Consider the following 15,921-nt stretch of genomic DNA (forward strand, 5'->3'; position numbering starts at 1 on the left):
AAAGAAAGAAAGAAAGAAAGAAAGAAAGAAAGAAAGAAAGAAAGAAACCCCTTTCGATATTAGGAGAAAACCAGAAAGACCACCCCTGTAATAGAAAGTATTTAACTGAATTTCAACTTTTGGCTCCTAGTTTCAGTGGCAGCAGTCCATCCATGACAGAAACGACTAGGTGCAATGTTTTGATGAGAGAATATGTGACTGAGATGTGCAGGTCTGAGCAAATCAGAGAGCACAAAGGGCACCAGAATCTGGGTAGTCTATATCCTTCAAGACCCACCTACTAGTGACCTATGTCCATCAGCTAGGAGACCCTATCTCCCTACAGTTCTATCACCTCCTAAAAGAGCAGTGCAACTGGAAACCAAGTTCTCAGACATATGACTCTGTGTGTGGTGGTGGTGGGGTGTATTTTGCATCTAACCCATGACACTCGTTTATTTATACCATTGCGGATGCATACTTTTTTTATGCTATACTTTGGGCTATAATACAATATTTTCTTATTGATTTTATTGCTCATGTTGCTGAAATTGGATAGAGACATTTTCTTTTCTTTCTCTGTAGCATACCACAATTTGTGTGTGTGTGTGTGTGTGTGTGTGTGTGTTTCAGTACTTATGAGGATGGCATGTCAATGTTTGGCTTTGTAAGGAGCTGTCAAACCATCTCTAAAGTAGCACTCATAGTTTGCATTTGTATTAGCAATGAATCCGTGCATGTCCTTGTTACTTTGCATCTTCTAATTTAAAAAAAAAAAAGATCATTTCTTTTCTTGTTTATTTCCTAGTACTGGAGTTTAAGGCCAGAGTCTCCTATATACTAGATATACTGTCTAGTTTTTGTTGTTTTAATTTTGTTTTTGTAAACACAAACTAAAGACCTGGGAAGAGGGAACACCAGTTTAAGAACTGTCTCAATTGGATGGACTTTGGGCAGATGGATGTAACATTTTCTTGCAGGTTGATTAATATAGGAAAAGTCTAGCCCACAGTGGGTGATATCTTGCCTAGGTATGTGGGCATGGGCTGTATAGGAAAGAGCAGAGTAAAGCAGAGCAGAAACCAGTAAGCAGCATTCCTTTATGATTTCTGCTTCATATCCTGTCTTCAGGTTTCTGTCTTGAGATTGCTGCCTTGGCTTCCCTGCACAATGGACAGTAATGTATCAGCCAAATATTCTTTCCCAGAATTCTTTTGGTATGTGGTGTATCACATCATTAGAGAAACAACCTACACTAGGGAAGAATTTTGCCACTAATCTCTAGGCAATATGTTGGCAATTATTTTTATTTTTTATTATTATATTTTTGTTACTTTAGACAGTTTTTAAATTTAATTATAGTTTGATCATCTTCTTCCTCATGCAAGTTATTCCAGATCATCTACCCTTCCTACCCACCAAACTTTAATTTTTTCCTCAAAAAACACCATTAAAAAAAAAACTGTGTACCAATACTTTGTTTCAATTTTATGGATATATTTTGAGAAAATATTAATTTTAGATTACCACCTTTTCTAATATTTATGCTGTATTTTATCATCATTATTTCTACAGTCACCTTATTTTTAAACATTTAAGTAGAACTAAAGTTTACCAAAACTTTTTGCTACTATTTATAAATCCTTTCTTTAGTTTGTTAAATGAGTTTTCTTTACATACTTTTAGAGGAACTTGTTATTTCAATTAATTAATCAATTAATTAATTAACATTCTGATTGCAGCTACTGCTCCCTTGTCTCTTCCCACTCTCTTCCTCTGCCTTCCCCTTCCCCATACCCCCTCCTTTTCTCTTAAGAGAAGGGGAGGCCTCCCATAGATATATATATGTCATCTTGCCTTGGCATGCCAAGTTGCAGTAGGATTAGGTGAATTTTCTTCTATTGAGTCTAAACAAGTTAGGAGAAAAGAGATCCAGACACAGACAACAGAGTCAGAGAAAACCCCTGCTACAATTTTTAGGGGTCCTACACAAAGATCAAGCTACACATCTGTTACATATGTGTAGGGGTTCTAGTTCTAGCCCATGAATGCCCTCTGGTTGATGAGTCAGTCTGTCAGTCCCTATGGGCCCAGGTTAGTTGATTCTGTAGTTATTCTTGTGGTATCCCTGACCTCTCTGATTCCTTTAATCCTTCCTCCTCTTCTTCCACAAGATTACTGGATCTTAAACTGAAGTTTGGCTGTGGGTATTTGTATCTGTTTCCATGAGTGCCTCTGTGTATCTGAGTGTATCTGTTTCTGTGGGTGCCTCTTTGATTGGCAGTTATGCTAGGCTCCTGTCTGGAAACATAGTATAATATCATTAGTGTCAGGGGTGGACTCTCTCTCAAGGAATGGGTCTCAAGTTGAGACAGCCATTAGTTGGGCATTCCTTGAATTTCTGTTCCTCTTTTATTCCTGCACATCTTGTAGGCAGAAAAAAATTGTGGGTTGAAAGTTTTGTTGCTGAGTTAGGTGTCCCTCATGCTTTTGTTTTATGTGTTGCCTGGTTATAGGAGATGTATAGCTCAGGTTCCATATCCTTTATTTCCAGAAGTCTTACCTAAGTTCTTCCTCATATATTCCTGCAAGGTTCTATTATCCTAGGTTTCTAGTGTATCTCAGAGATGCTCCTCCACTGTTTCTAGTTCTCTCCCTTATCCTTCCCACACTTGATCCATCCTGTTCCCCTCCCCACCCCCTCTCCCTAATTCCCTCCCTCCATGCACCCCTTATTTCTATTTCATTTCCCCTCTCAGTGAGATTCAAAGAGACAAGTGAAGGGAACTAGAAGAGATCACCCTGAGTGAGGTAACCCAGACCCAGAAAGACATGCATGATATATACTCACTTATAAGTAGATATTAACCATAAAACACAGGATATCCATTCTACACTCCACAGAACCAAAGAAGCTAAGTAACAAGGAGAGCCCAGAGGAGGGCTTGTGTATTTAATGAGTCAGAAAGGAAATGGATCTGGGTGGGAGGGAGGTTGAAAAGAATTGGGAGGAGTTAAGGGAGGGGATACCATAATCAGGATATATTATATGAAAAAAAAAACTGTTTTCAATAGAAGAAGAAAAAGAAAAAAGAAAAGGGTTGAAACACTGAAGAGGTAATGTTCCTAAAAATGACTCCTAATTACGTTAATGTCTGTTTCTAGTATTTTATGAATTTTTAAAAATGGGTTGCAGTAGTAAATTGACCATTCACAGTGGATACTTAAGCCTTTAAATACTTCAGAAAACAAAACTGAGGTACTTGTCTGAAACTAAGAGTCTCCTAGGAAACTCATTTTCTTTTGTTTGTTTTTCCATTCTGATGTGCTAGTTATTTTTCTTTTATCTTACTATATCATATTTTATTTTTATTCCTTAGAAGCCTGTTTCCTTTCTAATGACACAGAAAGGGGGTGGATTGGGTTTGGAGAGATGTGGCAAGAACCTGGGAGAATTGGGTTGAGGGGACACTTTTATGAGGATATACCATGTAAGAAAAAAATTATTTTCAATAAATGGAATATATATAGTTTATAGAGCAAAGAAGGAGTCATTCTCTGGATTTGTGTATATTTAAAAATAATTATCTATTTAAGTAACACAACATATTATTTTTAAAAATTTCTTTATTATTTAATGACTAATGCTTATAGATGAAGGCTTGAGGTCAATATGATGTCCTTCTACATGTATGATTTTTGGGTTTCAAAATGAATATTTTTGTATTTTGGAAATTCATCAATTTATTATGCAATGTCATTTTTATTGCATGCCAAGTGTCGTTTGATAAGATGTTTCAAAACATTTTGTGTGATCAAATAAGTCACACAGTGGGAGGAAAACCCTTAATCAGGATTTATTATATGAAAAACTAGCTTTAATAACATAAAAAAAAGTAAAAAAAGAAAAGAAAGAAAAGCACAGAGAGATCCAATGTTGATCCCATTTGACCCAAGTCAATATTTTGTTCAAATATTCAAATATTTTCCATTTTTCCTTGTCTATTTTTTCTGAAAAAGCAATATGCATTGGATCTCATATGTTTATCTTACAAGATTAAGTTTCTAGCTTTTAAAATATTCTCTCATTTTTAGATTGTTTGCTCCATCCTGTCTTCCTCATCACCTTTTGTGGTCTTATTTACAATTGTTCCTTGTCTCCTTTATCGCTATCTTCATGAATATCTGTAACTGTTTCCTTTTTTTTTTTCCATTTTTATTTCTTTCCTGAGCTCTTTGTACCACTTCAAATTTTACTATTATCTTAATATTTCTTTTTTGAGAAATTTGATTTTATTTTGAGTTATTTGTGTACACCATAAGGAAATACATTTTACTCCATTAACTTTAATAAAATCTTAGCCATGTGTTTCCTCATTATTTGACTTCATTGCAGTTCAAGGTGTTTATTTGAGTAGGTCCTATCCATTGTGTTCTTCGCTTCCTCCTTTTTTCTCTTTGTTTCCCCTTACACTATATGTGTATATGCACTGGTTCCAAATAAATTATTTTTAAAGTAGCTCTTCCTAGGCTAATTGTCTGTGTGAATATACAAAGGTACAGAAGCCAAGACAGAACTTTGAGCCAGCAGAGTTCTCCTGACTCAGAGTGAAGATCTATAGAATATCAGATTTTTGTGCAGGGTGCATGCTTAACTGCCTTCTAATCAAGATTTTTCTCAACTTTCATGTCTACTTCTTGTCTTTCTAGATTGCCGAGACTGAAAACTTGAGAATAGCATTTCCCATCTAGTTAAGTTTTAATTAATAAGACAGGAGATATGCAAAGTAAAGAGAAAGCATAAATAGTTATTCTTAGTACTGACAGAAAGTGTTAGCCTTCAGAGAAGCATCATTCAAATTATTTTTTCAATGTATTTATTTACTTATTTATTAATTCACTTTACATTCTGATCCTGACCCACCCTCTTCCAGCCTCCCCCAACATCCAATCTCATTGTTGCCTTCCCCTTCTTCTTTGAACATTCAAAATCTTTTTATGTTTTTAAATTTATTTTATATCCCAATCTCAGCCCCTACCCGCCTTTCCTTCAAGACTAACCCAAACAAATCCCTCCCCACCTTGCTCCTTTTCTTCTCCACAGAGAAGGGGGAGTTCCCTTGGGTACCACTCCACCCTGGAACATCTAGTCTGAGAAGGACTAGGTATATTCTCTCCTGCTGAGGCCCTACCAGGCAACCCATTTGGAGAAAGGAAATCCAATCAAGCAACAGAGTCAGAGACAGCCTCTGCTTCTGCTGTTAGGGGACCCACATGAAGATCAAGTTGCACATTTGCTACAAATGTGTAGAAGGCCTAGGTTCAGCTGTTGTATGCTCCCTGGTTGGTGGCCCAGTCTTTGCAAGCCCCCATGGGCTCAGGTTAATTGATTTGATAGGTATTTTCTGGTGTCCTTGACCCTTCCAGCTTGCTAAGTACTATTCCCAACTCTCCCACAAGACTCCCCCAGTTCTGCCTCATGTTTGGCGATGAATCACTGCATCTGTCTCTATCTGCTTCTGGATCAAGCCTCCCAGGAGACAGTTATGCTAAGTTTCTGTCTGCAAGTATATTAGTGATAACAGAGTATCATTAATAGTGACAGGGATTGGCTCTCTGAAAAAGCATGGGTCTCAGGTTGGGGCAGTCATTGGTTGACTGTTCTCTCAGTCTCTGTTCTATCTTTACCCCTGGACATCTTGTAGGAAGGACAAATTTTGAGTTGAAGGTGTTGTAAGTAGATTGATAACTCCTCCCTCCTCTGGAAGTCACACTTGGTTTCAAAATGTAGTCACTTCAGGTGCTATACACTTCTCTGATAGAAATCTCAGCTAGGATCACCCCCATAGACTCTCCTTATTCTCCCCTCCCAGGTCTCCAGATAGTCCTAGAGATATCCTCCACCAATTTTCATTGTCACTTTCATCCCTCTCCTCCTCTCATCTTCCCACACCTGATCTTCATCCCAGTTCACACTTGACCCCCTCTCCTACAGTTTTCCCTCTCTTCATCTACCTCCAATGACTATTTAGTTTTCCCTTCTGTGTGAGATTCAAGAATCCTCCCTTGGAACCTCATTATTACCTAGTTTCTTTGAGTCTGTGGACTACAGCATGGCTATCCTGTACTTTATTGTTAATGTCCACTTATAAGTGAGTACATACCATGCATGTCTTTCTGGGTCTGGGCTACCTCACTCAGAATGATATTCTCAAGTTCCATCCATTTGCCTGCAAAATTCATGATATCTTTGTTTTTAATATCTGAATAGTAGTTCATGGTATAGATGTACCATGTTTTCTTTATCCATTCATCAGTTGAGGGACATCTAGATTGTTTCCAGTTTTCGGCTATTCTGAATAAAGATGTTATGAACATAGTGGAGCATGTATCATTGTGGTATGCTAGAGCATCCTTTGGGTGTATGCCCAGGAGTGTTATAGCTGGTTCAGGAGGTAGAACTGTTTCAATTTTCTGAGAAACCTTCAAATTGACTTCCCAAGTGGTTGTACATGTTTTTACTCCTACCAGCAACGGACAAGTGCTCCCCTTTCTCCAAATCCTTGCCAGCATTTGCTGTACCTTGAGTTTTTGATCTTAGCCATTCTGATTAGTGTAAGGTGGAATCTCAAGGTCATTTGCATTTGCATTTGCATTTCCTTGATGACTAAGGATGTTGAACATTTCTTTAAGTGCATCTCAGCCATTCAAGATTCCTTTGTTGATAATTCTGTTTAGCTGTTTATTCCATTTTAAAATTTGGTTATTTGGTTCTTTGGAATGTAATTTCTTGAGTTCTTTATATATTTTGGATATTAGACCTCTGTTGGATGTAGGGTTAGTGAAAATCTTTTCCCCGTTTGTAGGCTGCTGTTTTGTCCTATTGACTGTATCCTTTGACTTTTAGAAGCTTTTCAGTTTCAAGAGATCCTGTTTATCAATTTATCAATCATAATCAATTTTAGAACCTAAGCCATTAGTGTTCCGTTCAGGAAATTTTCCCCGTGCCAATGCATTCAGTGCTATTTCAACTTTCTCTTTAGATTCAATGTATCTAGTTTTATGTTGAGGTGCTTGATCCACTTGGACTTGAGCATTATATAGGGTGAGAAATATGGATCTATTTCCACTCTTTTACATACAGACATCCAGTTACACCAGTACCATTTGTTCAAGATGCTTTTTTCTTCCATTGTATGGCTTTGGCTTCTTTACCAAAAATCAAGTGTCCATGGGTGTGTGAGTTTATTTCTGGGTCTTCTATTCTATTGATCAATGTGTCTATTTCTGTACCAATATCACTATTGTTCTATAGTACAGCTTGAGGTCAAGGGTGATGGTTCCTCCAGAAATTCTTTTATTGTTCAGAATTGTTTTGTCTACCGTTTTTGCTTTTCCATATGAAGATGAGAATTGCTCTTTCAATGTCTGTCAAAAATTGGGTTGGAATTTTGATGGGAATTGGATTGAATCTGTAGATTGCTTTTGGCAAGATGGCCATTTCCACTGTGTTAACCCTACCAATCCATGAACATGGGAGATCTTTCCATCTTCTGAGGTTTTCTTCAATTTCTTTCATCAGAGACTTGAAGTTCTTGTCATACAGATCATTTATTTCCTTGGATAGAGTTATATTACAAGTATTAAACTGATGAGGTTTTCCTATTTTTCTTTTAATGAAAATGGTTTTCATATAATACATTCTGATGATGGTTTTGCCTTCTTCATCTCCTCCCCACCTCCCCTTCCACCCAAATACACAAGCTTTCTGCCTCCCCTCAGGAAACAGACAACTGAAAACTAACAGTAAAACAAGATAAAACAAATAACCAAACAAATTGAAATAGGACAAAACAAACAGAGAAACAAAAGAGAGGCAAATAAAAGCACAAGAAACATATAGATTCAGAGATGTTTGCACACAAAGAAATTCCATAAAAGCACAAAGCCAGAAACCACAAAACATACACAATGGACTAGTAAACTTTTAAAAATACCTTGACAAACATTATGCCATTGAATTTGTTGTGTGTTGGATATTTACTGCCAAGCATGAGACCTGACCTTAAGAGCAGTTTATATCTAGTTAGCTTCTGTGGGGGGAAAAAACTAATTTTTCATTTGCTAGCTGTTTATCAGCTGAAGATAACCTCTGAGTTAAGGATGGGAGCTCATTTCCACTTTCTCTCTCAGCATTGAGACTTCATCATGCTCAGACATATGTAGGTCATGTGCATGCCACTTCAGTCTCTGTAGGTCAAGTGAGGGTCAGTCCTGCTGAGTTTGGAAGGCCTTGTTTCCATTCCTCTATGGCTCTTACAAATTTTCCATTTTCTCTTCCACAGGTTTTCCTGAATGCTGAGAGGAATGAATTGATAACAATGTTTCATTTAGGACTGAGTATTCCAAGTATTCACTTTCTACATATTACACAGCTGTGTGCTTCAGTATTTATTTTCATATTCTGCAGGAATAAGCGTCTCTGATGATGGCTGACCAAGACACTGATCTACTGACAAAAGAGAATGTCTTTAGTACTCTTGTTTTAGTATATTCCATTAGACTATACAGTAGTACTTGGTCTTTTGCTGCGTCCCTGGCTTTTCTAGTCTCAGGACCTTAGTGACACGAACAGTGTCAGAGATAGGTCCCATCTCTTTGGCCTTAAATCCAATCTGATATTTGTTACTTGCTCTCACAAGTCTGTGCCACTGTTAAATTAGCAACTGTTAAATTAGCACATCTTTAAGGCAGGTCATCATTGTAGATGGGAGGTTTTGGAGCTGGGTTAGTGTTTATCTGCAGTGTGAAGAGTACATTCTGATGTTGCCAACACTATTCAGTAGTGAGTGAGGGCTCTAGGTAGGCACCAGTTCAATTTCTCCATGTTCAGTGAGTTGTATGGGCCTTGCTTTCAGCTATAGGGCCTCAGTATCAATTTACAAAGAGCAATTAATAGCCATGATAATAGCCTGGTTGTTTAGAAGTCCCCATGGGGCCCCTTTGCCCAACAACTCAATTAGATGTGGCCTAGTCCAGAATTGGAGGCTTCAGTTTGGTGATGAGTAATGTCTAGTTGGGTCTCTGTCTTTTTCATTATTTAAAAATTTTATTTTGATCTCTTTAATATATGTATTTATTTAAGAATCTTCTACTGAATCATTAGACCCCTCAAATAAGCCCTTGCTTTTAGGTACACCTTTTTTCATCATCCGCTTTCTTCTTCTGGAATCCCATTTAAAATAAGCACTATTTTTTAACTTGTGTTTTTTGAGAATTTCATTTATGTATATAGTGTATTCTGATTACTGTCCAATGTCCAACACTTTTGTCACTCCTACCCAATCTTTGCCACTCATCCCCTTACCTCAAGTACTTTTCCACATTTACTTCGTTGTACGCCTTTTTGTTTCACTGAGTTTCACCAAGGCTCTATGTGTAACTGTTGGAATGAGTGACCTCATGGGTTGATATACAACTGAAGACAATGATGCCCCTCCCCCCAGAAACCCTCAGTAGCCTATAGTTCAGTAGGACATAGTAGTGTTCTCTGTCTACCTATCATATCCACGGTTTCCTACCAGAAGCCCTAGTCTTGTATAAAACCAATACAAGCAGTCCTAACTGCTATGAGTTCATGATTGTAATATCTACATTGTGCCAAATAGAGTGTATTTTGCAGCTTTTCACCTCATCTTCCATGTCTTATATTATTTCCACCCCTTCTTTTGTGATGTTCCATGAGCCTTCTAGATGTGATTAAGAATGTTTTCTTTAGAGCCAAGAATTCAATAACCAGTTATATGAGCTATGAGTTTAGGGTTTAACTGTTTTCAATACAAACAGAAACTTCTTGACCAAGGCTGAAAGTTGCATGTATGAATATAAACATTGATATTTAGAATTCACTTTGATAATGTGCCAATTTGGCTATAAAACATTTGCAAATTCTTTCTTGGGCCTAAGACTTCCTCAAATATATATTTTTGCCTAATTTTATATTACTATGTACGAATTCTATCCTGTAATGTAGACCTGAAATTCAATCAGTGAATAGTTGTTTACCCTTATAATTTTCATGCCAGTATAGTACATGCAGGCACATCTTGTCTAGCATGATGGTGTTGACGTTTATAATTCCTTTTCTCCTCAAAGCTCTCTGAACATCACCTTCTAGCACTAAGGAAACTAGATGACTCTGGTGAAATTTCCAGTCTGCTACTGAAATTTTGTAAAGAATTTTGTACAGATATCATGTAATGCATGCCGTGTCTACCAGACAGAGGGTACTGAACTATTTGCATATTTTTCCATATTACAATTATTAGTTATATTTCCACATAGGCTTGGCGATAAAGAATTTGTGGTACCAAAAGACATCATCAGACATTGAAGTAATGTAGGTCCCATGATAACTAACTGGGACAGTGCTCTAATATTACAGTCTACATTCACTGAGATGATTCTCTATATAATAAAGAATATTTTAATGGATTAGACATGAAGGTCCCTAGAGTTATTACATTGTAGTTATTTCTAGATCTTCTAAAAAGTTATAACAACAATATGTTTCTTTCCATTATGCCTTACAGTAAAAAGAGAAATTCTTCAATTTCTTGGTAAATAACTAATTCCAGAACAGCAATAAATTCAGAGAAATTGAATAAAGATGAAAAAAGAAAACCCATTTCTTCTTTACAAAACTTCAATTACAAACTTCAAGATGGTTTAAAAATAAAGTATTCCCAAGGACATGATTTTCTTACAAAAATAAGTTGGAGTCCTCTGTGAACTGTGCCCTCAACTGACACCACTGTCATCAGGAATTTATACGGCTCTTATAAATCACTGTGCCATTCTGGTACATTGACTTTGTGTCTTAATTCCTGAGTGATTAGATTGTCAGCAGCTCTCCTTAGGCCCTGTACATTAATCATTCAGTAACTAGAGTAGGTCACAATGCTTAAGATAGTTGAAATTAATTAATAGAAAAATTAAGCACAGTAGAAAAACTTCCCTGTATAAAGAAATGTAGATTTCCCCACTGAGAATGTTTTCTACAATGATGTCTTATTTTTTTGTAACTCCCTGGCTAAAATGTTTTATTGAATTATTATTGTCTCTCTCTCTCTCTCTCTCTCTCTCTCTCTCTCTCTCTCTCTCTCTCTCTCTCTCTCTCTCTCTCTCTCTCTGTGTGTGTGTGTGTGTGTGCTTGTAGACTAAAAAGCTTTTCTTGGTTTGGGTCCTTTGTAGATTTTCATTATGTTGCTTGTATATGCTTCTAGTCTACTCCTTTTCTCCGTCTCTTTGTGTCTGTTCAAGTTCACATTCTCCGCTCTTTCTGTCTTCCTTATCCTTTTCCTGTCTTCCTATCATTCAGAATTATTGGTAATTCATTATTTATGATATAATCTCTCGCGGTTATGATCTTTAAATTTCACTGCTATCTATCTCCAGAACATCTTTCTCCTTCTCTTATTTTGCCATGGATGGCTGACCAGCGTCCGTTCTTCGTAAAATGAAATGAAGTTTCTTTCAGATGGGATAGTTTAAGCCTTAAGTTATTTTTCCTTCATATATGTTTTCATTGTCAGTGACATATACAACCTTTTAAAGGCAATATGCCCTTTAGATAACCAGTGTCATTTTCTCTTTGTAAGTCAAAACCTTGGCCTTTGTAAATATACTGCAACATATAACACGTTTTACAAACATTCTTCTCACCCTTGAAATTTCATCAGCCTTCCTTCCCAAAGACATTCCTTAGCATCACACTTGTTCATTTGCAAATCACTGCTGCAGGAAGGTTAAATTTTATAAAAGAAGGAGGGAGGAGGAATGTTAGGAAACTTTTTTATTTTTTTTGCTTACATTTGTAATGGCATTTGTTCCTAGGGATTCTAAGAATCCAAGGACAGAAGGGAAAGCTCTAGACTTAACAAACTGCTGTGGTACTTGAACTGCCAAAGTTTTACTTTTGCTACTATAAGAGTATTTCACACATGATTGTTAGTCTTTTTTGTGAATCTTTGAACTGTTTCAGATTTCTTGACATATGTTTGAAGTACCAATATTGGCTACATATTACTTGGGATACATTAATTCAAGCAGCATTCAGAAGGTTTCTTTCACTCACCTTGTACATTCAAATGTCATGAAGAGTCTTCTAGGAAGGAATTTAGCATGTTTTTTTCTTTAACGTGTATTAACCTTGACATCTGTCACATTAAAGTTTCTTATAGTATTAGTCTTCTATTTGTTTGTTTGTTTGGTTGGTTTGGTTCTGGGAATTAAACCCAGGGCCTTTCTCATGCTGAGCACACACTCTGGCACTGAGCTCTCCCTTCTGCCCTATTTGGTGTAGCTGAACTAAGTTACCTCTAGGATCACTTTCCAAATCTAACGTGTTTTCATGAAATAGGAGACATTCTGTCCCCATGCAATGATTGACTCATTTCTAGAGCAACCCTCGGCATGTATCACTGATTCATTGATGATTCTGTTCTTGACACGCCCTATAAAGCTGTCAGTATATGACTTTCACAATTAAACTTCTTTGTATCCTTCCAAGTGACTCTATAGTTTTGGAATGCAGCATTTGGAGGAGAGTGACTAGCTTTGACTGGTTGTTTCTGAGTTTACAATTAGTTATGCAATCTAGGAGTTCATGTTGAAAAAATTTCTGAAGAAAATACTCGGGGAAATCACCTACAGAAATATGGAAATATTGACAATGTGCGTGAACTCCGATTGCCTGAAGACTTAGGCACAGTAAAAACAAACAGAGTATGCTTCCTTCTGAAACACTTAGTGCCCTGTCATCAAAAGAGTTGGGTTTAAAGGCTAACAGCTGAGGAAGCCTAGTAAATTTCAAGAGTGTGACAACAGAAAGACAATCAGATTGGATTGCTTGGTCAAAGGTGTCAGGGAATGGAGGGCTAAGAAAAGACTACTAGATACAGTCCTTTCCTGGTGAATTGTGTTTCCCTACAGGTCTAATTGAGAAAAAAATCTAACAATACTAGGGAAAGTGTTGTATAAATTTTTCCTTAATTGTTTTTTAGTAGTTCTTTGAGTGTTTCATATGTGTTTTGATGACATTCACCCTTCTCCAACTCTTTCTCAATTCATCCCTCCACTTCCCAACCCACTTAACTTTACGTCTTCTTCAAAAGCATTTCTTCAAGGCCAAAGTCTAATGATCAGATATCACTGGATATATGTTCTTCTGCTACAGAGATGTCAACTTCCCAGATCTGCACACTTAAAAGAAAATTGCCTGGTCCTCTTCCAGCAGGTAACTGTCAATATGTCCTAGGCTTAGAGCAGGATTTTGTGGCCAGCTCCAACCTCCATGATGGGATTTGGTCTGGCTTGGTTTTGCACAGGTTTGTTTGTTTTTTAACATGGTGTTGCAGCTGCTATGACTTCATATATGTATTGGGCTTATTCTATCAAGAAGATATTTCTTTGTATTCATCTACCACTTCAGATTCTTTTTTTCCTTTTCTTCCTTTTTTTATTAGATATTTTCTTTATTTACATTTCAAATGTTATCTCCTTTCCTGGTTTCCCCCCAGAATCCCCCTTTCCCATCCCTCCTCCCCTGCTTCTATGAGGGTGTTTCCCTACCCACACAACTACTTCCACTTCTCCACCCTTGGATTCCCCTTCATAAGACCAAGGGCCTTTCCTCCCATTGATGCCCAACAAGGCCATCCTCTGCTACATATATGGCTGGAGCCATGGGTCCCTCCATGTGTACTCTTTGGCTGGTTGTTTAGTCCCATTTTTTAATAGGGTTATTTGATTCTCTGGAGTCTAACTTCTTGGATTCTTTGTATATATTGGATATTAGCCCTCTATCAGATGTAGGTTTGGTAAAGATCTTTTCCCTATCTGATGGTTGCTGTTTTATCCTACTAACAGTGTCCTTTGCCTTACAGAAGCTTTGCCATTTTATGAGGTCTCATTTGTGAATTCTTAATCTCAGGGCATAAGCCATTGGTGTTCTGTTCAGGAACTTTTCCCCTGTGCCCATGTGTTCAAGGCTTTTCACCATTTTCTCTTCTATTATTTTCAGTGAATCTGGTTTTATGTGAAGGTTCTTGATCCACTTTGACTCGAGCTTTGTCCAAGGAGATAAGAATGTCACTTTGTACTATTATAGTATTTTTTTTGCCTTCTTTCTCAGTGATCTCTGAGCTTTGGGAGGGATGGGTGGGGTACATATGCTCCCTTTAAGGCTGTGCATTCTGCTGTATCTTATTCTGTGCACTTCTGCAAGTTATGGGTGTGAATCACAGTCTACTGCAAATCGAATCTTCTTAAATGAAGGATGAGAGATGCATTGATATGTGGGTATAATGATAAGTCATTAGGAGTCAGTCTACTCATGTGTTTATTTAGCAGCATAATAGTAGTCTCTTCTTCCCCAGGGCCTATGACTGCTACCTATATGTTCTTGGTCTGATAATTGTGCTAGGTATGAGCTTTGTCTTGTGCAGTGGGGCTTAACTCCAATAAAAGATTTGTTTTGTTACACACATACCATTTGAGCTACAGTTCCACTAGTGACCATTTCTTATGCTGATCATTGTTGTAGTTCAGAGGTTTCATAGCTGGACATGAATGATGATTATTTTTCTCCTCTGGCAGCCTGCATAGCACCTTCCAGCACTGTGAAAACTGACTGGCAGGGATGAAATATTTAAGTCATTACCAACTGGATTTCACCCTGTTCTATGACTTAAGAATGGGTGTCTTCAGTAATAGGGTCAATAAAGATAAGAGGACACAATGTTATAAAATTTTAGGTCATATTTGGAATCTATGCTCATTTTTAAGTATAACATTTTAAGATCTATTTAATGGAATTGAACAGTTTTCAGGAAAGAAATAGCTTTCTCACATTTGAATCTTTGAATCTTCAGATTTTAGAATACTCAGAGGTCAGGAAATTAGTAAAGAGCAATTAACTCTACACCCTGACCACACCTTTCCCTCCCTCCTTTCTTCCTAGTGTCTTCCTCTTCCCTCTCCTCTTCCCATACCTCCCTTGTTTTCTCCCGAGACAAGGGGATATGTGTCATGGATATCAACCATTTTTGGCATAGCAAGTTGTAGTAAGACTAGGCATATCCCCTCTTATTGAGGCTTGAAGTAGCAGCCCAGTAGGAGGAAAGGATCAATTTTGTTTCAAGGTACTTTACTTTTCTCACTACTGAAATTCCTCATTACAATATATAATTTTTACTAGTATATAAAGTTAATTTTAAAAATTCATTTTACACTCATTCAGTTTACTAAATGAATATTGTATCAGCTTGTTTCTTTGCATTATCTGTTTTAAACATTTATATTATTTATATCTTATGTAATTTTAACTTTTTAAAGAAATTACAATACAATTATATCCTTTCCCCTTTCCTTTCCTTCCCTTCCCTCTCATCCTCCCATATCCTCTCCTGATTCCATTTCAAAATTTATGGTCTTCTTTCCTAAATTATTATTGTTACCTGCATGAAACACTCAAACACACACACACACACACACACACACACACACACACACACACACAAATATATAAATACAATCTTCTGAGTCTATTCAGTGTTGCTTGCATGTATATAATTTCACAGCTGGTAACCCATTTAAAAGTGTTGTCTCTGGGGAAGACTAATTCTCTCAGCATTCTTCTTTTTTCTTTAATTGATTATTTTATTTAATTACATTTCAAACGTTGTCCCCCTTCCTGGTCTCCCCTCCATGAAGGCCCATCCTATCTTCCCTCCCCTTCGCCTCTAAGAGGGTACTCCCTTACCCACTCCCGCCTTACTCCGCTAGAATCCCCCTTTGAGGAGGCAACAAGTCTCCAAAGGACCAAGCAGATTGCCTCCCATTGATTCCAGATGAGCCAGCCCTCTGTTATATATGTAGCAG

Source organism: Grammomys surdaster, unplaced genomic scaffold (genome assembly GCF_004785775.1).
Source record: "Grammomys surdaster isolate TR1022 unplaced genomic scaffold, NIH_TR_1.0 236, whole genome shotgun sequence".
Classification (NCBI taxonomy): Eukaryota; Metazoa; Chordata; class Mammalia; order Rodentia; family Muridae; genus Grammomys; species Grammomys surdaster.